Genomic DNA, 26,143 nt, shown 5'->3' with positions numbered 1-26,143 from the left:
GATTGATATGTATTAGGTTATAGCAACTATATTAAAACTCTTCTATCTTAAGCCACATATTTCAATCATCTTTGAGAATTCCCATATTTTCTGACAACATAAGAAACCAATCAAATTGAATGTAAACAGTAATCATTTTTAAGTTTGCAAAAGATGGTTTCAATTCTGAATAATTTAAATATTAGTTTACAAATACTGCTTATAGCATAATAGCATTGTAGATGGAGCTTCACAAAGATATTGGCTCTAGACAGTAATTATATACTCAGCCTAATGTTTCAGTTAATGGACGTGCATTTCAGTGATAATTGCAATGCTTGAACATAATGTGCCTTTATTAACAGTATAAAATAAAGCCAACTTATACCAATTGAAAAACTAGGTTATTTATTTTTATAATTGCTTAATTTTTACTGTATAAGTATCAAATGGCAAAATAAACACTGGAACAAATATCAGGATATTATTTACAATTAAAGAAATATGCTTAAAAAGTTAATTATGGTGAACATTGATGCAGGCTATATTTGTAAAAAGTATATTAATGTAATGATCCAAGAAAATAATTAGGTAAGAATATTACATTAGGAAAATACATCCTAGTTTCTAGTTTCCTCTCTAACACTTAGTAGCTGTGAGACCTCGGGCAAGTCACTGAACCTCAGTTTTAAACTAGGTTATAATAGGGTTTTAGCTGTCTCAAGATAATAGATAATTTGCCAAGATCCTTTATATTTCTGGCCTTTATGATGTTATTATAGTATATACATGCAAAATAAAAATACGAAAGTAAGTAACCCAAATGATAATAGTCTACCTAGATTTGTGAACATTTCTTTTCTGTATCTAGTAAAAAAAAAAAAAAACTAACAAATGACAAATTACCAAAAAAAAATCTGGAATTTCCATTCCAAAATAAAAAAGATATACATTTTATACACACTTAAAACCACAGACCTGAGACCCACGCGCTTCTGACATACTTTTTCTGATTGAAAATGTATTAGATGATTTACATTCTCATTAGTAAAAGCATCTGGATAGAGATCCAAAACACAAGTAAAGATCAATAAAAAGAGACATGTCAGTAGGTCCATTTTTAATTAGCAGTGCTTAAAATGCCTCAAGTATATCAATAAGACTATTAAATTACTGAATACTTGGATATACTTAAGAATGAAGCAAGCAAACAAACAAAAAACACCCAGGTTTATAAATGGTCTTCTAAGTCTTATAAATGGCCTGAAATGTTCCTAAATATGTGAAACAGAAACTGCTCAAACCTAAAAATTATGTTTAAAATGCTATATTCAAAAACACAATCAGACATCACAAAAATGACAGAGTAGGGTCTCCAGGCATTAGTCTCTTTTTCCATTAAGTTGGAAAAATTTTATCAACTAATTTGGAACTCTGGAACCTAATCAGATATTTACAGCAATCAGAGAAGTGCTTGACGAAGGGACAGGCTGCTGAATTTTCACAAGAGAGGGGTGTGTATAAACTAGCCACCGTTCCTCATTCCTCAACCCCAACGTGGCTGAAGGGATGGTTGTCTGCTTTCCTAGAGTAGTTGGCAGGTGTCAGAGTGGAAAGTAAGGAATTTGTCCTCCAAAAATTTGGCGTTGTACATTTTTAATTTGGTTGGTCTGGTAGTTCCTTGAGGGAACTGCCTGCATTTGTTCCAGCCCTCTCAGGATGCAGCATCTTCCCCAGTAGCATCTAGCCAAAGATTTAGAGAGACATACAATCCTTTCACTTTCTTTTTTTTATTTTTTGATCCCGAACTTTTAAGAAAATCTCTGGTCACAGGCTGACTGCAGAGACAATGGAACAGAAACTTCAGTGACCACTTGTAAAAATGAATACAATCTTTGCAAAAGCAGGTTGGAAAAGTCACTATATACAAGACACCTGCAATGGTGGCTCAGTGGCAGAATTCTCACCTGGCATGCTGGAGACCCGGGTTTGATTTCTGGTGCCTGTCCATGCAAAAAAATAAAATAAAATAAAAAAATAAATAAGCAAAAAAAGCAGTTTGTGAGTAGGGAGGAAATCTACACATTGTAACACTCAAGATGTCCGGATGTCAACAAAAAATTTTAAAGCATACAAAGAAACAGGAAAATATGCCTCATTCACAGGAAAAAAAAAGAACTTGACAGAAATTATCTATGAGTAAGCCCAGATACTGGAGTTATTAAAGGGATTAAATAAACTATCCTAAACCTGCTAAATGACCTAAAGGAAACCCGTGGACAAAGAACTAAAGGAAATAAGGAGAAAATGTATGAATAGGGGATGTCAATAAAGAGATAGAAGTTATAAAATGGGAACAAACAGATATTCTGAAACTGAAGTACAAGAACTGAAATTTAAAAAAAATTCACTTGAGGGGTTCAACAGCAGATTTTTACATCAGAAGTATTTGTGAACTTGAAGATAATGGAATTAAAATCACCCATTCTGAGGAGCAGTAATTAAAAAGTATGAAGAAAAATGAACAAAACCTTAGAGACCATTATTAAATATACCAACAAAGAAATTATGAGAGTCCCAAAAGGAAAAGAGAGAAAGGGACAAAAAAAATTTCAATAAATAATAGCTGCAAATTTCCCAAATTTGATGAAAGGCATGATTATACACATCCAAGAAGCTTCATGAATTTCAATTAGGATTAATTCAAATAGATCCACACTGAGATAGTCTATAGTCAGATTGCTGAAAGACAAAGATAAAGAATCTTCAAAGCAGTAAAAGAGAAGGTACTGATCATATTCTAGAGATCTTCAATAAGATTAGTGGCTGATTACTCATCAGAAACCATGGAGGGCAGAAGACAGTGGGATGACATACTTAAAACGCTAAAGAAAAAAATCAACAATTCTAAATTTGGCAGAAATTAAAACATTCCCAGATTAAAAAAAAAAAAACTAAAAGAGTTTGTTACTAGTAATTCTACCTTATAAGAAACGATAAAGTGAATTCTTCAGGCAGAAATTAAAGGACACTATAAAGAAATAAAGTAAATAGGTAAATGCAACTACATAGGTAACTATAAAAGCCAGAATCACTGTACTTTTGGTTTACAAGTCTCTTTTTTTTTTATATGGTTTCAAAGGCAAACACCTAAAATCATAAATACAAATCAATGTTAAGGGGCACTCAATGTATCATCTGTGACAATAATACAAAGGAGTAGAAATGGAGATGTAGCAGAGCAGAGTATTTATATATATATTACTTACATACTATGGAAACTAAGTCGGTATTATTCAAAGTAGGATATTATAAGTTTAAAATTTTAATTCTAATATCCACAGTAATCAATAAAAAAGTAACTAAAATATATAGTTATTTTTTAGTTAGCACAAATATATATACACACAAGGGAAGAAAGAGGAACTCAAAATGGTATGCTATCAAAAAAAAGAATGACAGTAATAGAGGATTTAAAGACCAAAAAACATATGACATGCAGAAAACAAAGAGCTGAATGGCAGAAGTAAGCCGTTCTACATCAGTAATTAAGTGTAAATGAATTAATACACCTATTAAAAGGCAGAGATTGGCAAACTGGATTAAAAAAAAGAACATGTTTCATCTATATGCTCTCTACAAGAGACTCACCTTAAATGAATATACAGAGAGGTTGAAGAAAAAGGATGGAATAAGATATTCTTTTCAAGCAGGAACCAAAAGAGTGCTGAGGCGGCTAGATCACCATCATAAAAAGTGGATTTTAAGTTAAAAAATGGTTACAAAAGACAAAAACGTAATTATATATTGATAAGAGGCTCAATCCATCAAGAAGATAGAACAATTATAAACATATATCCAAATAACAAGAAAAATTCGGAAAATATGAAGTCAACATTGACAGAATTAAAGGAAGAAACAGTTCTAAAGTAATGGTTGGAGACTTCAATATCCCATTTTCAATAATGGATAGAACATCCATGCAGAAGGTCAATAAGGAAATAGATGACATGAACAACATTATAAACAAATTAGATCTAACAGAAATATATAGAACACTTAACCCAACAACAGCTGAATACACGTTCTTCTTAAGTGCACATGTATGATTCTCCTGGATACCATATCTCAGGCCATAAAACAAGGTTGCAATAAATTTAAAAAGATTGAAATCATACAAAGTACCTTTTCAAATCTTAGTGGAATGATACTAGAAGTGAGTAACAGAAGAAATTGGAAAACTCACAAATATATAGAAATTCTACAACATATTCTTAAACAATCAATTGGTCAATGATGAAATCAGAAGGGAAATTAGAAAATACTTGAGATAAACAAAAACACAAAAAAACAGAACTTATATGATGCAGTGACAGTGGTGTTTACAGGATAATTTATTGCTGTAAGTGCCCACATTTAAAAAAGAAGAAAGAACTCAAATTAATTATTCAACTGTATATCTTCAGGAACTAGGAAAAGAAGAACATACTGAACCCAAAGCTAGCAGAAGGAAGGAAATAATAAAGACTCGAATGGAGGTAAATGAGAGAGCAGAAAAATAAAAGAGAAAATTAATGAAACCGAAAGTTTGTTTTTAAAAAAAATCAACAAAATTAAAAAACCCTTAGCTTTTATTTAAAATAAAAGCAAGAGAAGATGCAAGTTCTAAAATCAGATGTGAAAGAGTGGACACTGCTGCTGACTTTACAAAAATAAAAAATATTACAAAAGAATACTTTGAATAACTGTATATCACAAATTTGGATAACCTAGATGAGACATAGTCATAGAAACACACAAACTGGTAAAACTGACTCAAGAATAAATACAAAATATGAATAGACATAACAGATAAGAAGACTGAAATCAGTAATAAAACACCTCACAACAAAGAAAAGCATTGGGACAGATAGCTTTACAATTCTACTAAGCATTTAAAGAAGAATTAACACCAATCCTTCTCAAACTCTTCAAAGAATCTGATGGGGAGGGAACACTTTCTAACTGAATCTATGAGGCCAGCATTACCCCTGATACCAAAGCCACATCAAGACACTAAAAGGAAAAAACTATAGAACAATATCCTTCATGACTATAGATGTGACAGTCCTTAACAATACCTCCAAACCAAATTCTAAAGCAGAGAAAAAAGAATATATGCCACGACCAAGTGGAATTTTATCCCCAAAATGCAGGAAGGTTCAATATATGAAAATCACCCAAAATAATATACCATAGTAATTGTATGGAGGGAAAAAAAACACATGGCCATCTCAATTGACATAGAAAAAGCACTTCACAAAATTTAACACCCTTTCATGTAAAAATACTTAAGCTATCTGCATGATTTTTCTGTAAACCTACAGCTGCTCTAATTAAAAAACCAAACAAACAAAAAAAGGGCAAATAACTTGTAGAGACCTTTCTCCAAAGAAGACATACAAATGTCAATCAGCACATGAAAAGATGTTCAATATCATCAGTCATTAGGGAAATGAAAACCAGTACCAAAATGAGATACCAGCCAGGATGGTTATAAACCAAACAAACAAACAAGTGTTGGTGAGAATGTAAAAAAATTGGAACTATTGTACATTGTTGGTGAGAATTACTAAACATGGATTACCATATGACGTGACAATTCCACTTCTGTGTACATCTCCAAAAGAACTGAAAACAGGAACTCAGAACGATACTTTTACACCAATATTGGCAGCAGTATTACTCATGACAGCCAAAAGGTAGAAACAACCCAAGCTGTCCATATATAGGTGAAGGGATAAACAAAGTGCACACACGCACTTAGTAGAATACTATTCAGCCATAAAGAGGAATGAAGTTCTGATCCATTACACAATATGGATGAACCTTGAAAACATTATGCTAAGTGAAATAACCCAAACACAAATATTTTATAATTCCACTTAAATGAAATATCTAGAGCAGGCCAAATGTAGAGACAGAAAGTAGATTAGCAGTTACCAGGGGTTGAGAGGAGGGTTAAAAGAGAGTTATTGCTTAATGGGTACAGGATTTGTCGTTGGGGTGATGAAAGTTTTAAATAGTGTTATTGGTAGCACAACACTGTGAATGTAATTAATGCAACTGCACTGTACACAAAAAATGGCTAAAATGGCAAATTTTGTATTAAATATGTATTTTACCACAATTCAGAAAAAAAAGGTATGTACATGAAAATAAAATCCTCTAAAGTCAATGAAGAATTAAAAAAATGATGGACAGCATAAAATTTAAAACAGTAAATTTACCATGAACAGCAAAACTGACAGGCACTTGGCAGACTTCATAACATCCTGGGAAACAGTGTATACTAAAATAACAGTCTGGAAATCCTTAGACTTTCATCTGTATAATCAAATTATATATGAAGATATAAAAAACAGTTATTTTTAAATTAACTTTTTGTTTTAATAAAATATAATACTGGAAAATACAAAAAACTCAAAGAAAAAATTCTCTGTAACTGATAAAGAAAATGGTTATTTTGGCTCATTTTCTTAGTCCTTTTTTTCTCCTTTTTTCCAGATAGTTATCATATCACACATTTAATATTGTATATCATATTACATATTTAATATTGTGTACTGTCTTCTACACAAATTTTCTCAAGTCATTCCAAGAATTCCCTCATTAATAGATACTAGTCTGTTTATACTAAATTTGCTAAAAATACCAACAAAGTGAGGACTGATAATTTCATAATAAATTTCCAGACGTGCATTACTGGATCAAAGGGTATGCACATTTTTATGGCTCCTAATATATATTGCAAATACAGTACCAAAACTATTGGTTTAGCACATACTATTCTAACAGTCTAGAGTAAAAGGCCCAAAGACATGGATATCAAATAATCATTTAGTTAACTAGCATTTATTTGGCACTAGAATCGATATGTATGTCTTACTAAGCCAAATATAAAAGGAGCAATATAAATCAAGGAAGCCAAAAATATTTTGCGAGGGGACTTACAAAGTCACCCCTTACTCCTTGGTAATCATCTAGAATGTGGTCTAGTTCGGGGACAACCCATATAAAAATTACCAGGAATATTTGTTAAAATACTGATTTCTGGGTCCTACCCAAGATCTGTTATGTCAGAATTTATGGGGGGTAGGTGTGGGTACAGGAATCTGCATTTAACAAACTCCTTAGAGGATTTTTACATACACTGCTGTTCAAGGAAGTGGTTTTCTAGACAAATTACAATGAGGAGTTGAAGCTATATGCAGCTTTTGGAACTTAATTGTAATTTTTTTCTTTTAACTAGCAATCCACTCTTCAACTTTTCAGAAACAACTGCAATACAAATAGGAACACAGAAAAACAGAGAATCTTATTTTCAGTAAGGTTAGTAAAAGATAAATTATCTCTTTCCAATAAGAAAAGTAGTAATGATTACTTAGCATAAATTAGGATACATCTTTTATTGCTAATCCTAAACAAGACCCACATATAAAGCTTTGGAGTCTGACCAACCTGGGTCTGAATTCTGTTTCTACCATTTCTTATTTATGTAAACTTCTTAACGTGGTATAACTGCAAGAACAGCTATCTTTCAGAAGAAAGCTAAACTTCTTCATATTCACCTAGTATTGTGGTTGAACACCCGCTGTTTAGCACAGTATGAATGAAATAAATTCCTGATTTCAAATGGTCATAATAACCAGTCTCATTATAAGACAAAGAATCATGTCCCCCTCAATAGGCATGTTCAGGTCCTAACTCCTGGTCTTGTGGGCTTGAGCCCATTTGTAAATAGGACCTTTGGAGATGTTATTGGTTAAGGCGGTCCAAATCGAACAGAGGAAATACCTTAATTCAATATAGCTGAAGTCCTTACAAGCCAAGGAAATTGGGAAATCTTTGGAAATACCAAGGATTGCTGACCAGCAATGGATCCCAAAATGAAGCAAGCCTTCTATCCCCAAAACTATGAGTCAATAAATTCCTGTTTTTCAATCACCCCATTGTACGGCATTTGTTTTAGAAGCTAGGAAACTAATAAATTCATGAAGGTCATTTATGCTTCTCTAAAATCCTTTTCAAGTATTATTATTATAATCACTCCCTAATCAGATTTCCATAAACAATTTTTCCAGTCCCCCATCTTTTATTTCATTGACATCACTGGACACTAATGTCCTTATCTTTTTCATGCATTGCCATCCTTTTGGGGAGAAAAAATTTCAACTAACCTTTAAATTTAGTAACAGGAGAAAGGAGAGGGTACTTCAAGCATTCTATCAATTTTTAATATTCCTAGCCCTTTTGATAGAAAAGGTTATCCTTTGATAATCTATCCATGAGTTTTTAAAACATAAAAAGTTTTTAAAAAGTGGGAGGGCACTAGGGAAAGTATACATCCCAAAGATAAGCATTATTAACAAATTTACTATATTTTCTTCCAACCATTTTTAGTGACTACTTAAAACATTTATGTGTTTATAATTTATTGTCTCTTTTTTAACATAACATTATATGAAAAGCATCATAGTATGTCAATGAAATTTCTGCATACAAGTAAAAAGTTTGGAATGATAGAGTGGTCAAACCTAGGGAACAAAAAAGTACAAGGGGGTAAACATAAAAAACATTTCGGCATAATAAATTTTGTCTACTTAATACTTCCATCATATGGCTGTATCATAATTTATTTAATCAATCTTTTATACTTTCAAATATTACTAGGATGAACACAAAGCTTTGTTTGCATGTCAAATTGCTTCCTCAGGCTAAACTTCCAGACATGAAATACTTAGTCAACAGATATGACCATTTTAAGGATCTTGATGTCATAAATATATTTTATTTAGATTGGTTTCTCTCAACTCAAAATATGAAGGAAAAATGGGTTACAAAAGAAGTCAGAGAACATTATAACTCTGAAAGTCAAAGTCAAACTACACCTGGAGAGTCCATTCTGATTTATACCTTGTAATAGGGGAAATGTTGGAGTGTAAATATGGTAACAATAAAATTTTTTAAAAATCCATGGAACTTTACTACACAGTGAACCCAAAGTTAAACCACGGCCTAGAGAATAGTACAATTATAGAAATGTGCTATCATCAATTCTAACAATGTTCTATACCAATGGGAGGTTAATAATACAGTGGTATATGGGAATCCTGTATTTATGCATGAGTATTCTGCAAACCCACAGTTTGACTAATAAAGAAAAAATAAATGAGGCAAAAATTTGCATGTAGGTTAGCCATAAATTTAAAGATTTTAAAGAAAAGATATATATGCAGCAAATATCAGAAATATTTCAAATACAATGCATAAAATTTCTATATAAGATAATAAAAAACCCTTAGTTATGACAATATATAGCTTATATACATTTGCTTCTGCCAAATAATGTCGGTTTGACTTTCTGCCATTGGTTGAAGTAACTATGAATATTTATTTAAAAGCAGACATTTTAACATATACCAAAATTAATTATTTCATTGAAAATTCTTACTGTCTTTATAGGACTTGAGTAGAAATCAGCTATAAAGGTTATGCTATTACTCCAAATAGTACGAAAACTTCCCGTAATTCTTACGATATTTTCTTACATAAGAATACCTAGTTATATAAGCATTCCTATCTCTTTAAGGCGAATCCAAAACAATCCTGGTCAAAAACTGAAAATTGAATTTAATGAGTCACTTATTTTTTATTTTTTGTGCCAAAAACCTGGGATTGAACCCTGAGTCATGATTTATAAAACAGAAGTGAATACAGCTTTCTGATAATATGTCATACTGATTAAAATGTACAGATTTTAATGACCCCATAGCTTAAGTAGACAGATTTCTGTATCTGCTTCAGGTAATGACTATTATAGGGTATTTGAAAAGATGAGGCTAAAACAAAAACCCTTGTTCCTTATGATGATACAAAGAAATTAAACAGAGCATCTGCCTTGGAGCAAATAATTCAGCGGTTATTAAACTTTAGTGAGCATCAGAATTGCCTAAAGGGTTTGTTACAACACAGAGGGCCAAGCTCCACCCTCAGAGTTTCTGATTCAGGTCTATATAGGGCCTGAGAACATGAATTTCTAGCAAGCTTCCAGGTAGATTGACGCTGCTGGTCCTGGGGCCGCGTTTGGACACCACTGCTCTAATTCAACACCTAACCTTTTAAAATCCTATTCTCTTCTGCTGAACATACCAGTCTTACCTTCTTTCTTCCATTCGCATATTCTCTCCTACTCTTCTACACCCTCCAAGGAAACAAACCATTTATTTCCCTCTTACTAAGAATCACTACTTTAATTGTTCTTTTTTATTTCCCTCTTACTAAGAATCACTACTTTATTGTTCTTTTTAATTAGTTGGTAAGCAGGGGAAAGATAGTATTCTCATTTTATGTGTAATGTGGAGACATGTACAACGCTTCATATTTACAACTTACTTTCACATATATTTACTCTATTAGTATTCATAATTCTGTTGAGTTGGCTTAGAGAGAGAGGCCACATCTGAGCAACAAAAGAGGTTCTCTGGGGATGACTCTTAGGCATAATTATAAGAAGGCTTAGCTTCTCCTTTGCAGGAATAAGTTTCATAGGGGCAACCCCCAAGATCAAGGGCTCAGCCTATTGAATTGGTTGTCTCCACTGCTTGTGAGAACATCAGAAATTCCCCAAATGGGGAAGTTTAATATTTCTTCCTTTCTTCCTAGTCCCTTAAGAGGACCTGGCAAATATTGGGTCACTTTTTAAAAATTCAAAATAAATAATCATTCTTGTCTTATTAGGACAGAATTCATATGCAATTCTCATTATGATGTTTTCTTAAATCCTAACCACTAAACTTAAATGAGAGGCATTTCGTACAATCTGAAAAATATTCAGTTCAATTAAAAGTAATTGATGCATGGTGAAATAATTCTTCCCAAAGCTGCTGTAAAATCTTCAAAAAAATAAAGCTACTTAATAATTTTCATCTCCTACAGGCTAGAGAGAAGCATTATTGCATATTAAAAATTGGAGTGTAGTTTTCCCAGAGGTAAAAGAAAGTTATTAAAACAACCTATTTATTGTTGATATAACTATCCATTTGTGCCACACAAAAAGTAACAAATTTCAGTACATTAAAAGAAAAGCTAATTAAGGAATAATTAGTATTTTCTGTATTTTGATAATTAGGGGTTAGTTGGCTATTCCTTTTCAAATTTCTATTTGATGCACCCTGACAATGCCTTTAATGAGCAACTAAACACTATTGAATCCCTCATGGCAGAGGAGTTCAGTGACCACTACCACATTACTTTCATTTATCACTGCCTCTTTACCTATAAATTAATCTAGCCCTGTAGCTATGTTGATCTACTTTATATCAATTTCTTCATCCATATCAGCTGAATATGTATGGCATTAACCTCATTTGCTAGTTGAGAAAAGCAGAATTAAAATGAGATCTAATTTCTCGTGCACAGCACAATTTCAAAACTGCCTGCTAATTTCCACCACCTGTCAGTGTGAAGAGCCTTTACTTTCTTGTAATTAAATAAAACAGTATATTTTTTAGCAGCTCTGAAAAATGCTAATCTTTCAAAAGTGTTCAGTGATCATTAATCATTAGGACAGTAAAGGAGCTTTATTCAGAATGTTCATTTATCCTTTGTTTAGGCTAAAAAAAATTTTGGCCTTTTCACAGGAGTGAAAAAAAAATAAATGCACCAGATGGAATATAGACATTATTATATTCTACTCTACTGAGGCTCCTATTTGTCTGGTCTACTGCCACAAGGTGGTGACAGGCTTTACATTACATAACATAGAGGCAGCTAGTTTGATAAAGTAAGCAGGAATATAGTAAGTACACAATTTTCTCTAAAATCAGTGGGAACAGAATAAATGCACAAAACATCCATCTATATGTAGAGGAATTTAAGTTTATAAGACTTAGGACATAAGTATAATTGGAGAACAATTTTTGACAACATATTTAAACACATATTTGGCATTTCAATGATAGAGGCATATGAAAATCATCTACTGCATTTTTACTAGAAATGTTTTCACCTGTGATGCTAGTGTTAAAAGTGGTTATCTTTCTCATTTGTTTAATCATTTAACTGCCTACAACTACTGCCTAAACGTATTATCTGAATAAAGAAATAGGTAAGAAGGTTTCATTGAACATTAACGGATTTCCCCAAAATATAAAATATATATATTCAATGACTAATTTAAATATATATACACAATAGAAAAAAATTGAAAATATGAAAGAAAGCAATTGTCATTAAATATCAAAAAGACAAAAATTAAAATCATATCACTTTTTTTCTAATACTCTAAACACTTTTTACTGTTAATCTTACATAACTGTAATCATACTATATACATGTAAGTTAATAGCCTGTGATTCTGGCTTAACATTCAAGTCTATTTTTCAATAAGCCTAACTTGTTTATTTTTCTTCCTGGATATTAGATGAGAGCATGAATTGGCAATAAATAGCATGTATTTGAGGAAAAAATATAAAAACAAAGATATACTCGGAAATATTATTAAAATGTTTAATTATTTACTACAGGCTCTCAGGCTAAACCTAACTATTCAAATACTAAGATGTCTTGGCAATAATAACCTATGATTTCTTTCTTATTCTTATCCCACAAGAAAAGTAAAATCTAAGTTTAAATCATTAATATAAAGAATTTTTAAAAAATTATAAAATAAATAATTAAAAGTGCAATGATCCACAATATTCCTTATTCAGTTTTACAGAGAACATTTGACACCTAAGGCATCACTGACTTGATGCAAAAAATTTTTTTTGAAACATTTCAGAAGTACTTATTTATAAACTTGTAGCTAATATGACATTTTTATCTTTCTAGTTGCTCATTAAATCATCATAATACCTAATAGGTGTTAAGTGGTCCTTGAAATAAGAAGATATAAAGATGTGGGGTAGATTATTTATACAAAGTGAGTAACTTCAGGGTTTCTGCAACAGAAGTAGGATGGATCCTATCTCATCAGATTCTTTTTCAAAGAAGTACTTAAAGCAATCACACGTAGAAAAGAGAAAAATACTTTCAGGCATGTAGTACGAGATTCTCATTGATATTTTGACACTACAAATGAGAAAGATAACCAATTCTAACACTAGCATCACAGGTGAAAACATTTCTAGTAAAAATGCAGTAGATGTTTTTCATATGCTTCTATCATTGAAATGCCAAAGTTAATAACACATGTTCACACAGCTTTCCTTCAAGCAACTTGAATATTTTTAAGACAGCAGATTCCACATCAAGAAGGTTTCTTATCCCTATCTTAACAACTGGTCATTGAGGTATTTGGTATATTCTCTAATTTCCAAAGATAACAATCTTACATCCAAAAAGCCAGAATTTGAAGATCCTGCAAAGATCATATATATACATCCTGAATTGTAGACATAATTTAAATTATGGAAAATCCTTTCTCAGGGAAAAGATACTATTTTGTGTGCCTCACACCTTTTGATTCATCAGGGGAAGATTGTCTCGTGCTGATTTCCACAAGACCCAGTGATGATTAAGAGAAACAACAGACTATATAGGGGAAAAAGGAATTTTAGAGTTGTAAAATTAAATAACTAAAACTTTATTACATTTAGAGTGCTTGTTAGTGCTGAAAACTCTTCAAAGATATACCTTATTCACATACCACATGATACTTCACTTATTTTTATCACATCAGTTTCTTAGAATCATTAGACAAATTTCAAACATCAGAATATAAATTGGAATAAATATACCTGAAGCAGAAAACTTAACAATCCCACCTTAATTTTTTAAAATTTTGATTATCAAACTCAAGTTACTCAAGAGAATGGTCCAAGAAACATCATTTATAATCTGAGACTGAATGTAGTTTTACTTTGTGAGTTTTCCCACAGATCTCAAACTTTTAAAATGCTTTGGAACTTATAATCATTAAAATAAAATATAAAAAAATAAGAAAATACACATTTAAAATACTCTGTATGTAAGCAAGCACTTTATCAAGTAATCAGAAAGACTTACCATCTTTCTATTCTTCCAGTGACTAGTATAGTACATGGCACATGGCAGATGGTAAATGTTTGATGAATGAATGCATAACGAATTACAAATAATTCAAATAGAATTTGATGTCAAGTAATGGTATATTTGATTAATAAACTAAAAATAATGAACTAGTTTTAAAAAACTAGTTCTAAACCCATATTCCTCCAATTTACATCCTGTATTTCTCTAACTTACATCATAATTTCAATTATCCCAACAGCTGACAAGATTTTAATCTTACGTTGTCCTGCTCCAGACTTCCTTCTCTAGTCTTGAATCAGCACTTAAATGCAGTTAGAGAGTTCATATTTAAAGGTATAACTTGGCAAATCCATTTACACTGCAAAGACTCAAATTTAAATGAAATAATTATTCCTTCAGTCTGTTTTGTAAATTCAAAACTTTCCATTAGACATAGGAAAAGAATGTGTTTGTTTTTTAACAGTTTATATTATCATGTCAGAACAAATCCCTGAGCAATAAAATAACCCAACAGTACAAACATTAACTTGGACTATATGCATAAACCACTCACCAAGAAGGAAAACCTAAGCACCTCAAATAACACTCTATCACAAAAATAGGCTAGGATATATTTTCACAGTACATATTTAAAGTTCATGCACAAAACAGTTTTCTTGTGACTAAACTTTTAAAATACTTTTCACTAAAATTGTATATCAAATACAAAGATACATTTTGCCATCAACTGAAATATACAAGTACCTGGAAACAGAGCAGTGTACATAAACAGTGGATTGCACTAATAGAAGAGTACATTGAAATTATTGTTTTGATAGGTTTTTCTGTTTGATTATTCAAGTGCTCTCCTACTCAATTTGCCAGTAACTGTTAGCAACATACCCTACAGGAAGACATAACAATTGTAGGGAGAGAATGCCATCTGCTGCTTCATATGTGTACTCAACAGTGGGAGAAAAGCTAGATAACAGGTAACATAATTATTTAAAACAATTCAGAAATCTATATAGAGAGATGGAGCTTGAAAGTTGAAATAACGTAATTCCCATTCCTATTTTGATAGGAAAATACATTAATGGACACTTACTATCTTTATGCAAACTCCAGCACATTCCATAGAATTACAAGGATACAGTGTGCTTATATATCACTGGTTCACATTTATAAACAAGGCTTTACTCTAGTTCTGAAAGCCAGAGAGTCAGAAAGAAAGGAACAATTGCCTGGCCTTAACAAACTTATTTCCTATTTATGAATTACTACGATCTGATTTATAAATGTGACATAAACTATTTATGTCACATATTTATGAATTATCATACAAACAATGACACTTTTGAGAATGAAAGGTGGAGCTCTTAATAATTATCCAAGGACAATGAAGTGGGAACTGGAACTATCGTAGGCAAATCTGGGTGTATGTTAACCCAATTTATAAATTACTGCCCTGACTTCATTCTCTCCTGCTTAAGAATCTTTCCAGTCCCTTGAGAACTTTATAATAAGCAATTCCAGAATTTTTAGGAAAGTTAGATTCAGGAGACAAAAGCAAAATCTACGGAAAAATATCAAAGGTGTGTACTCTTAGCTAGACTGTGTCCCTATACCCAAAGCAGTTACTGTGATACAGCCTGATTTTTTTTTACTTCACTTTGTAATATCATCTGAAAATCTGTGCATTAACAAATACCTTCTGTAGAAAAGGCAAATCCTTTCTAGGAGAATTCATTCACACACTAGCATGACATCCTTTAATCAGAATGCTTTCCTAGTGACGATGACAAATGTTAGCTGCTACGAAACAGCAAATTTGGAAGGGGTGTATGTAGATGTGTGTCTGTGTGTGTGTGTGTATGACTGTATCACTGTGTGTCGGAGAAAAGAGAGGTACAGATTATTTTAGAGGATGAAACCCCTTTGTTGGGGACAGATTGAATAGGATGTCAAAAGAAAGGCTGATCCAGGGGTGAAAATCTCTCTGACAACATGGGGCGTGACTCCCAGGAATGAATCTGGCTCTGGCACCAAAGGATCAACAAAGCCTTCCTGACCAAAAGGGGAAAATGAATGCAATAAAATAAGGCATCAGTGGCTAAGAGAGATCAAATACAGACAAGAGGCCATTCTGGAGGCTGCTCTTCAGTTAGTGCTAACTGCCATGGTTTGCTAAACCCCAACCAATATCACTCCTGTTAACTCTTAAGAATACCTAGAGTTCGAACCGAGACTCTATAATATAAAGTTTCATGCACTAAGTTTGCTTTCCTGAAATCTATAATTTCCAGAGGGTACCTAAAAATCCTGAAATCCAGTCTCTCCAAGATTATCAACTAATACATCTCCACATCCTTTAGTGTTGAAACCCCTTCTCAAAATGAAAAAGTCAGAATGAGAATTGCCTAAAGATCCCTATAGATCTGGAAAAAGATCAAAGGAGGAGGAGATATAAAAGAGAAAATAGGATTTAGTAAATGAGTATGACTGCTGAATCAGTATATTAATATTCCTTCTAGCCTCCAGTGTTTTGGAGCAGTTAGAAGGGAAAATCTGAAATAACAGAATGGTAACCCATAACAAACTGTTAAATCTCTTCTGTAACTACTTGTTGAAATGTACTTTGAAAATTATTGCTTTTTCTTTCTTTTCTTTGTATATGTATTTTCACAATAAAATTTTTTTCTAAATAGTGAATAGAAAAAAAAAAAAAAAGGAATGTCTGAAGAAAGGGAGAGAAAAAATCTCCAAGACAAACTTACTATTTTAATTTCAAATCCTAAAAGGAAAAGGGGGCTTTCTCCTCCATTATCTGTATCCTGTTTTAGGAGACCAGAATTCAGGCAAGTTTAAATAGTTCTGTATGGGTCTACTTCTAAAGGAAAATACAGCCCAAGATCTAAACAACCATGTTTTAACTAATTTTTAGAATTTCACTCCTTAGTGAGCTTTTGAAACTCATGAACATTTAGGCAAAACTGATGGTGATGGTAATGCTGGCTTGAATAAATAAAGGAATTTGAGATCAAAGTTTAAGACTTCCACCCTTTGGTAGATATTCATATGCAAGCTCTATATTTGTGGTGTATATGTATAGGTGTATTTTAATAAGCCTCTTTCTTATCTAATTTTAAAAATTAAAATCTAATTTTGTGAGAATTAAAAATTAAATTGACCTTGTTCTATCAAATAAATGAAAATCTAGTACAATAATCTATTTAAAATTGCTCTCAATAAACTGAGGCAATTTATAATTACGGTAAATGGTGGCATCTACCATATAAAAGAAGTCAGTAGTAGCATTCAATGGACACACAAGATGGATACAATAAGGAAGAAATACTGAAAAACTCTGACATGCTCTAAGAATGATTCTATTATATTTAGGATAGTTTTAAATTACATTCTAGTATCTATACAGGAACTATTAGCCACAATTTTGATTATGCATATCTTACTCCCTGAGCATACTGGATTACTACTAATTATGTGTTACTGAACCCCAGAGCAGATTGTTATTTCAGAAAACCACACAGCTGGACGACAAACTGACCAGCTTGCAGATGCCTGACTTTGCTATAGCTCTTGTCTAGAGCTGTACTACTGCAGGCAGAGCGGGCTGTACATAATAGTCATATGTCTACTCTCCCAGACTTCTCACTCTAAAAACCCTTTCCCTACAGCAAACATGTCCTCATTCACTCAGCAAACATTTACTGGGAATTTACTGTTAGATCACTGGGGACAGTGCAAGCCCTGGCTATACTAATCTTCTCGGATTTCTTCCCATGTAGAAGCCTTGAGGCTTTGCACATTCTGCTCCTACTTCTAGAATATGCAGCCCCCTTTCTTTCCTTTCCTGAAACAGTTTCTACTAATTCTTCAGGTCTCCAATTAGGAATCCTCTCTCCCAGAAACCTTCTCTCATTCTCAAATCTGAGTTAAGTGACCTGTCCCCTATGCTCTCATGACAACACAGGCTTACCACTGTCATTGCATGTCTAAAACGATATGATAATTCACCAATTTAATTTGTATTTCTATTAAAATTAAACAAATAATTAAAGTCAAATAGTAGTAATGAAAACTTGCTTTCCTGCATATTTCTCCTCACATCTAATTCTAATACTTTCAGCTATTTTTTTATTTTTGCCTATTCTTCTAAATAACATGTTGACATAGTTACTTCTTGATTTTTAAATTTTAGACATGGTTTTTTGACTCCCATACATATTTTTTATGACAATGTAATTCATACACCACAAAGTTACATAATCCTATGACTGGATTTCCTTTACTGTATGCATGTTTGGATTGACTTTTTCATTTACCTAAGTTTTCTATGTACCTATTACTGATTGATCCTCAAATTCTATTCCAGATCTGCAAAACTACTCTCAGTACGGACCAACACATCAGGTTATCTATCAGTTCCTTGGGAGAAAAGAAAAGGAAAAACAACGACTTCCTCTGCTTAACACTTGAGGCATAGCTGTCATACTAGAGCTTCCTTTTGTCATCAAGCTGGAAACCCACTTTGCCTCTTTGGTGCTCGATTTCCAGTTTCTCGGGTCCCAACCATTCCCTTCTATTTTCTTTTTGAGTTTTGCTCTTAATTGGGTAGAAGACAGCCTCTAGCAGTTTCCTGGTAAAGGATGTAAGTAAGAGAAGTAAAATTTGAGACTTTGTCTGATTGAAAATTTTGCTGGATATAAAATTTTAAGTGGAATTATTTTTTCTCTGAATTGTGAGGATATTATTCCGCTGTCTTTTCTTTCTAGTGTTGTGTTGAGAAGGTCAATATAATTTTTATTAATCCTTTTAATGCAACCTATTTGAACTCTCTGGGAGCTTTCAGAATCTTCTTTTTCCCCTCTCTGGAGATGTAAATCTCACAATGCTGGACCTTGATATGGTTGTTCTTTCATTCACTTTGTTGGACCTCTGAGTAGTCCTTTTCAATAAAGAACCCATTTACAGGTCATTACAGAAAATTCTCAACTAGGATTCCAGCATTCTTATTAGAACGCCTATAAATGTGATGTCGTACCTCCTGCATTGTTCATCTAATTTTCTTATTTTTTTTCTCCTTTGTCCATTTTTAACTTTCTGTTCTACTTTCTGGATAATATCTGCTACTTTATCTTCCAACTCTTCCACTAAATTTCAATTTCTGCTATCATGTCTTAAATTTCAAGGACTTTCTTCTCTGAATTATCATTTTTATATAATCCTGTTCTTCTTTCATGGTAGCAATATTAATATTTTGTTTTGATTTCTGCCAATTTGCTATTTTCTGTTTGTTTTGCTCTCTATTTCATATATGAGGCTTTCTTCAAAAACCTGGCAGTTGTCAACCATCAGTTCACCTATCAGAATCAATAGCTAAAGGCTAAATCACACCAGCACTTGTCACCAGGAAGCGTCACTGTAGGGTCATGTGTTAGTTAGATTCTGTTGTCAACTTGGCCAGGTGAGCATACCTAGTTCTGTTGCTGCGGACATAAGCCAATGGTACGTGAATCTCATCTGTTGCTAATTACATCCGCAGTCAGCTAGGAGGCGTATCTGCTGCAATGAGTGACGTTTGACTTAATTGGCTGGTGCTTAAATGAGAGAGCGCAATGTTGCACAGCCAAGCAGCTCAGCATTCCTCATCTCGGCACTCGCAGCTCAGCCCAGGCCTTTGGAGATGCAGAAAGAAATCACCCCGGGGAAAGTTGTTGGAACCCAGGGGCCTGGAGTGAAGACCAGCAGAGACCATCCTGTGCCTTCCACGTAAGAAAGAACCTCAGTGGAAAGTAAGCTGCCTTTCCTCTGAAGAACTAACAAAATAAATCCCCTTTTATTAAAAGCCAATCCGTCTCTGGTGTGTTGCATTCCGGCAGCTAGCAAACTAGAACAGGTTATAAAGCCGTTAGGGTGATTTTTAAATTGGGGATCCCACATTCTTTGTACCTGTAGGTCTCTCTCTTAAATAAGTTTCTTACTCCCAAAAGCATTTTAGCAATGCCTTACTTTGGGGTTTTAAGCCTGGCTAACAGGGTTCTCTTTCCTAGCTGTTTAAAGTTCCATAAAAAAACTTACCTCCTACAAGAATTGAGGAGAGGAGTTCTCTGGCAATGCTGGGGTAGGTCAGGGCTCTGGGAATCCAACTAATAATAATTGACACTTTAAATCAAAGATCCTGTTTTCAGCAACACACTGAACCCTAGCCTTCAAAGTTATCTAAGTGTCTCCAAGTTTTGAGCTTTTCAGGGTTCTTAGAACAACACATCTGGACTATTACTGCCTTTCTTCATTGAGAACATTTAATGTTCAGCTCTGGTATATTGAGATAGATACTACTTATACAACTGGTTACCAGCTTCAGGTCTTTTATTTTATATATATTTCTTTTTTTTGTTTTTAATATATATTTCTTTCTAATTCATTTACTGTCACAGTAGCATTTCAAGGTGGGGGGAGGATAAATTTGCTATATTTAACTAAAGTTTCTGTAACCATTTTTTGTAAATTATTAAATATTTCAAATATACAGAAATGTATTAAATAGAAAAAAACACTCATGCAAGGAATGTCATTATTGCAGGGTGCTAAAAATAGATGGTAATTAATATTTTAAAATTTCACCTTATGTGTGAGACTAAAAAAAAATGTTTATTTGGTACAAAATTTATATTTTGACTACTGCATTTCCTAATATAACTTATGTAGATAGTTTGATTGAACACCATAAGTACTTGGAATCTTGGGTAGTACATGAGATTTTGTTGGCTTGTCCAGAGTAATGCTCCAATGAAGCCCAGAGTGATTTGATCAGTGAGTGGAAAAGTATTTGCAAAGTCCCCTTCAGGGAATGGTGAGAACAGGGAGGAATTCAACTTCCCCAAGTTGAATTCTTGATATTCTCACAAGCAGTGTGGATGGCCAAGGCTATAGGCTGAGCCCCCAGTCTTGGGGTTTGTTCATATGAAACTTAACCCCACAAAGGATAGGTCAAGCCTACTTAAAATTTAGGCCTAAGAGTCACCCCCAAGAGAGCCTCTTTTGTTGCTCAGATGTGGCCCCTCTCTCCAGCCAACACAGGAAGCAAACTCACCACCCTCCCCGTCTACATGGGACATGACTCCCAGAGGTATGGACCTTTCTGGCAATGTGGGACAGAAATCCTACAATGAGCTGAGACTCAGCATCAGGGGATTGAGTAAACCTTCTCGATCAAAAGGGGGAAGAATGAAATGAAACAAAGTGTCAATTGCTGAGAGATTCCAAACAGAGTCGAGAGGTTATCCTGGAGGTTATTGTTACACATTAAGTAGATATCACCTTGTTATTCATGATGTAACAGAGAGGCTGGAGGGAACTGCCTAAAAATGTAGAGCTGTGTTCCAGTAGCCATGTTTCTTGATGATGATTGAATACTGATATAGCTTTCACAATGTGATTGTGTGATTGTGAAAACCTTGTATCTGACGCTCCTTTTATCTACCTTGTCCACAGACGGGTAGAAGATATGGAATAAAAATACATAATAGGGGGAACATGTTAAAATAAATTTAGTTTGAAATGCTAGTGATCAATGAAAGTGAGGGGAAGGGGTATGTTATGTATAATCTTTTTTTTCCTGTTTTTGTTTATTTCTTTTTCTGTTGTCTTTTTATTTCTTTTTCTGAATTGATGCAAATGTTCTAAGAAATTATGAATATGCAACTATGTGACGGTATTGAGAATTACTGATTATATATGCAGAACAGAATGATCCTATGTTAATGTTTTTGTTTGTTGTTAATTTTTTTAATTAATAAATAAATAAATTTTAAAAAATCCTACAACGAAAGCCCAGGGGCAGATGGCTTCAGAGGGGAATTTTATCAAACATTCTAAAAAGAACGAACACCAATCCTGCTCAAATTTTTCCAAAAACTTGAGGAAAAAGGAACTCTACCTAATTCATTTTAATATGAAGCAAATATCATTTCAATACCAAAACCAGGTAAAGATGCTATAAGAAAGGAAAACTACAGGCCAATCTCCCTAATGAACATACATGTAAAAATTCTCAAAAAAATATTAGCAAACCGAATCCAACAAAACATTAAAAGAATTATACACCACAACCAAGTGGGGCTTATACCAGGAATGCATGGATGGTTCAACATAAGAAAATCAATTAATGTAATATAGCACATTAACAAATCAAAAGGGAAAAAATCAAATGATCATCTGGATTAATGCTGAAAAAGCATCTGACAAAATTCAACATCTTTTTCTGATAAAAACACTCCAAAAGATAGGAATCAAAGGTAACTACCTCAATATGATAAAGGGAATATATGAAAAGCCAATAGCCAGTATTATACTCAACGGAGAGAGACTGAAAGCTTTCTCCCTAAGACCAGGAATGAGACAAGGATATCTACTGTCACCACTATTATTCAACATTGTGTTAGAAGTTTTAGTTAGAGCAGTCAGACAGGACAAAGAAATAAAAGGCACCCAATTTGGGAAGGAAGAAGTAAAATTTTCATTATTTGAAGATGACATACTATACTTGGAAGATCCTGAGATATCTACTATTTTCCTATTTATTCTTTCAAATTCCTCTTTATGCTCTTCTACTGTCTTATTGATCTCCTTTATGTCTTTTGCCATCCCACTTATTGTTTAAGTAGAGTTATATGACTATCTTTGACTAGCTGTTCCAAAAAACAAAAAAACTCATGCACACTCACCATCCAGATAAGAAATAAAACATTAAATACAGCTGAATTTAAGAGCTGAAGTTTCTGGTGCTGTCTTCTCTAATCCCATTCCTCTTCTTCACCAAATGTAACCACTATCCTGAAGAGTTAACCTATCCCAAGGACATGTTTATATTTTTACTACATATAGAATTTAGTACATACAGAACTCATGAACTTAACATATTTGATACAGAATGTATCCTTCAACTTCTTCCTTTTGCTATTATGGAAGGTTTCTTTTATTTGATCAAAAATAATCTTAGCTTTCATTTTAACATTCATTTTAACTGCTACACAGATTCTATTTATGCATATTCTATAATTTATCTATTCTCTTATTGACAAGTTTCCTTTTTTTCCCAATTATACATCAGATTTTTATGAATAATATTTTTAGAGACACTGAGGTATAATGTATATACAGTAAAGTATCTTTGGCTCTTAAATTCATCTAAATTTTTATCATGGCTCTTAAATTCATCCAAATTTTCACACAGAACGTAAATTATTTTAGTGTTGCTTTTTACTATATTGCATGACTATATATTAATTAATTTATCCATTTCACTGTTGTAGATACACAGTTTTTTCAATTCTTGGATATTATAAATGAAGCTGCTATGAACACTCTTTGTCATTTGGAGGATTTATAAATTCAATTCTGTTGGGTAGACACTGGCAGTTTTCCAATACAGTTATATCAAGTTAGACTCTCACCAGCAACATATTAGTTTCATGTGTTCTACACCATCATTTAGTCACTCTAGTGAGAGCGTAGTGAGTGGTATTTCACTATACTTTAATTATTATTTCTCTGATGGCTAATGATGTTGAGTATCTTTTTTATATGCTTATTGACCATCTGAATATTTTCTATGTGCCTGTTTAAATTTTTTGTACATTTTAAAAATCACTTTTCGTCTACTGTATGATGTCTGTAACACATAATTTAGGATATTCACTTACACAAAATTCACATTCAAGTGTACAATTAAAGTGAATATGATTCACTTGTTGTATATTCATGGAGTTGTGCAACCACTGCCACAAAATTTTTAGAATATTTTTCAGACTTCAAAAAGAAATTCTGCACTCTTCAGCCATGAGTGTTCAAATCTTCCATCTCCCTTTCTGGCTCTGTAGATTTGCCTATACCAGACGTTTCATATAAGTGGAATCATATAATATTGGGGTTTTTGTGTATCAGTCTTCTTTCACTTAATATAGTGTTTTTATTGATAATGTTCTAATATATCATTCATTCCTTCAACCCACGGTCATGAAGATTTATACCAATGATTTCTTCTAAGAGTTACATACTTTTAGCTCTCACATCTTTCGTGTTTATTAGAGAAGTTGTAGGGTTACAGAACAATCATGCATAAAATATAGTACTCCCATGTACCACTCTATTACTAACACTTTGCATTAGTGTAGAACATTTGTTACAATTCATGATAGCACATTCATACAATTGCAATATTAACTACAGTTCATGGTTAAATTTAGGGTTCATTGTGTAGTCTAGTTCCATATATTTTATATATATGTAAACTAAACTTATCCCTTCTAATCACATTTCTCCTTGGATAAAAGTCTATTCAAGTCTTTTGCCCATTTTTCAATTAGGGCTTTTTTTTTTTTTTGGTGTTAAGCTAAAGGATTTCTTTATATATTCTTATCAGATATGTGATTTCCAAATATTTTCTCTCACTGGGTTAGGTGTTTTTTAATTTTCACAATAAACAGGTGTTTTTTAATTTTTACAATAAAGTCCTTTGAGGCACAAAAGTTTTTAATTTGATCAAGTCCCATTTATCTATTTCTATTTTTGTTTCTTGTGCTTTGGCTGTAAAGTCAAAGAAAGCACTGCCTAATACAAGGCACTGAAGATGCTTATCTAAGTTTCATATACAAGTTTCATAGTTCTGGCTCTTACATTTATGTCTTTGATCCATTTTGAGTTGATTTTTGTGAATAGTGTGAAGGAGTTCCCCCTTCCTCTTTTTCTTACAAATGGCAATGCAGTTTTCCAAGCAACATTTGTTGAAGAGATTATTCTTTCCCAACTGAGTGGTCTTTGCCCTTTTGTCAAAAATCGGTTGGCCATAAATGTGGGAGCTGATTTCTGACCTTCAATTCAATTCCACTGGTCTATATGTCTGTCCTTGGGCCTATACCATGCTTTTTTATTACTGTGGCTATATAATAAGTTGTTTATATGCAAAAGCAGTGAACAATTGGAATAAATCAAGAAACTAAATTCACTCACAATAATAAGTAAAAGAATCAAATATCTAGCAATAAATCTAACCAATGATGAAGAGGACTTGGCACCCCAAAAACAGCAAAACACTGTTAAAAAAAAATCAAAGGAGACCTAAATAAATGGAAGAACATTTCGTATTCATGGTTGGAAGACTAAATACCATTAAGTTGTCAATCCTATCCAAAGTAATTTTTGGATTCAGTGCAATCCCAGTCAAAATTCCAACAACCTTCTTTGTAGAAATGGAAAAAGCGATCCCCGAGTAGGTAAAGCCATCTTGAAAGAGAAGAATGAAGTTGCAGGACTTACCTTTTCGATCTATTCCTAGTATTTTAAATATTTTGACCAAGAAGGGGTTGCTTTTTCTACATCAACTGAGATGATCAGTTGTTTTTTACCTTCATTGTGTTAATGTTATGTGATACACTAATTGATTCTCTTATGTTGAACCATCCTTGCATAGCAGGGATAAATTCCACCTTATCTTGATATATAATTCTTTTATTATGCTGTTGGATTTGGTTTGCTAGTATTTTATTGAAGGTTCCCATCTATATTCTCAAGAGATAGTGATCTGTAGTTTTCTTTTCTCATGGTAGATATTTTTATCTGGATTTGGTATGAAGGTGATGGTGGCCTTGTTGAATGAATTAGAGAGTGTTCCCCCCTCTGAGTTTTTGGAAGCGTTTGAGCAGAATTGGAGTTGTTCTCTTGGAATGAGCGGTATAATTCCCCTGCAAAGCCATTTGCTTGTAGGCTTTTCTTTATTGGGAAGTTTTTGATTACTGATTCAAACTCTTTACTGGTAATTGATTTGCTGAGTTTTTCTACTTCTTGCATCAGTGCAGCTAGTTTGTGTGCTTTCAATCATTTATCCATTTCATCTAGATTATCTAATTTATAGGCATACAGTTGTCCACAGTATCCTATTCTAGTCCTTTTTTTATTTCAGTGGGGTTGGCTGTAATGTCCACTTTTTCGTTTCTTATTTTCATTATTTGAATTTTTTTCTGTCAGTCTAGCTTACAAAATTGTCAATTTGTTCAATTGTATTGATCTTTTCAAATAATCAACTTTTTGTTTTGTTGATTCTCTTGGG

The 26,143-nt window shown here is 32.9% G+C and overlaps 1 protein-coding gene and 1 long non-coding RNA gene across 5 annotated transcripts in view; one reads left to right on the top strand and one right to left on the bottom strand.

The window, feature by feature from the left end:
* Window positions 1-18,750, top strand: part of LOC143664103 (uncharacterized) — a 35,783-nt gene extending 17,033 nt beyond the window's left edge. The window contains exons 4-5 of the long non-coding RNA XR_013166317.1: window positions 7,271-7,350; window positions 18,410-18,750. This is a non-coding gene — a long non-coding RNA (uncharacterized LOC143664103). The remainder of the gene's footprint in view (window positions 1-7,270; window positions 7,351-18,409) is intronic.
* Window positions 1-26,143, bottom strand: part of RANBP17 (RAN binding protein 17) — a 365,039-nt gene that overhangs the window by 250,193 nt on the left and 88,703 nt on the right. The window lies entirely within an intron of this gene.

Source organism: Tamandua tetradactyla, chromosome 20 (assembly GCF_023851605.1).
Source record: "Tamandua tetradactyla isolate mTamTet1 chromosome 20, mTamTet1.pri, whole genome shotgun sequence".
Lineage (NCBI taxonomy): Eukaryota > Metazoa > Chordata > Mammalia > Pilosa > Myrmecophagidae > Tamandua > Tamandua tetradactyla.
Note: the sequence above shows the minus strand (reverse complement) of the source record. Positions and strands in the feature narration are given on the sequence as shown.